Below are 1,683 nucleotides of genomic sequence, written 5' to 3' on the forward strand. Positions count from 1 at the left end.
ACTGTGCTGTGGAGACAGAGGGCAGGTGCTAATGGCATTGGTTTTTGTTTATAGGAACATCTATCCAGCCATGTGCAGTAGCTGTAACTGGAGGAAATATGAAATCATTGGTAGTTTCTGTGTTATGGTAAAACATAAGCAAGTCACTAATGAGCAGGTTTAAGCCATACAAAAAGCTCAGTATTGTCTACATAGTGCCACTAGCCTCTACTGCATATACTATATTTATTGTACTGTGCTAGAAATATTGTCTGCCACAATGTTTGTAGAGATGTGGACTTATAATGAATTCTCTACTGAAGTCTTAGTCCTACCTAATTAAGCAAGCTCATACGTGGTATAGATTACAGATATATCAGCATCAGGGCACAGGGAGTAGGTAAAAACAACTGCAGGTCTAGCACACACAGATTTCATTTTATCTAGCCAACAACAGTTATATTTTTTGTGGAAAAGGGGGAGAATTTCCTGTGTTCTTGAACTGAGAAAGAATTGTGCAGATAGAGTGCTGTTAGGTTTTTATGAAATACCATCTCATATGACAGGTTTCAGAGGAACAGCCGTGTTAGTCTGTATTCGCAAAAAGAAAAGGAGGACTTGTGGCACCTTAGAGACTAACCAATTTATTTGAGCATGAGCTTTCGTGAGCTACAGCTCACTCATATGGTGTTTCCATACACATGTACTTTCAATCTATATGAGTTTTTCTTTAAAGAAAATGAATCTCTAGGAAAGAGAGAAAGTAGAATATTATTGTGTTTATTAAGGTAGCCCCTAGGGACCAACTGAGAATGGGCCCTCATTGTACCAGTGGTTCTCAACCTGCAGCCCACTTGCAGCCCAATCATCACACAGCTGTGGCCCATGAGACATCTTCAGGGCCATACAGGTAGTATATATATTGTGCGGATGTAGACCACGTAACACAAAGAGCTGCATATGTAGCCCACAATGGTAAATAGGTTAAGAACCACTGTGCTAGTCACTGTAAAACAATGGTCTCCAACCTTTTTACGCACAAGATCACTTTTTGAATGTAAGTGCAACCCAGGATCTACCCTGGCCCTCCCCGCTCACTCCATCCCCCGTCCCTCTGTTCCTTGCTTTCCCCCACCCTCACTCACTTTCACTGGGCCAGGGCAGAGAGTTGGGGTGCAGGAGGAGGTGAGAGGTGCAAGCTGTGGGAGGGAGTTTGGGTGCAGGAGTGGGCTCCGGGCTGGGGCAGAGTGTTGGGGTGCGGGGTGCTGGCTCTAGGAGGAGGCTCAGGGGTGAAGTAGGGGTGTGGGGTGCAGGAAGGGTGCGGGGTGCTGGCTCTGGGAGGAGGCTCAGGGCTGGGGCAGGGGGGCAGAGGGGATATGGGGTGCTGGCTCCAGGAGGGGACTCAGGGCTGGGCATTGGGGTGCAGCCTCCCACTAGGCGGCACTTACTTTGGGCGGCTCCCAGTCGATGCTGCAGCGAGGCTAAGGCAGGCTCCCTGCCTGCCCCAGCCCCACGCCGCTACCGGAAGCGGCCAGCACGCCCCTGCAGCCCTTGGCGGGGGCACAAGGCTCTGCACGCTGCCCCTCCCTGCAGGCACACACACCCCCACAACTCTCATTGGCCGCAGTTCCCCAGCCAATGGGAGCATTCCTGGCCAATGGGAGCTGTGGGGGCAGTTCTTGCAGGCAGGAGCAGGGCACAGAG

This window comes from Caretta caretta, chromosome 9, assembly GCF_965140235.1.
Source record: "Caretta caretta isolate rCarCar2 chromosome 9, rCarCar1.hap1, whole genome shotgun sequence".
In the NCBI taxonomy this organism is placed as follows: Eukaryota; Metazoa; Chordata; order Testudines; family Cheloniidae; genus Caretta; species Caretta caretta.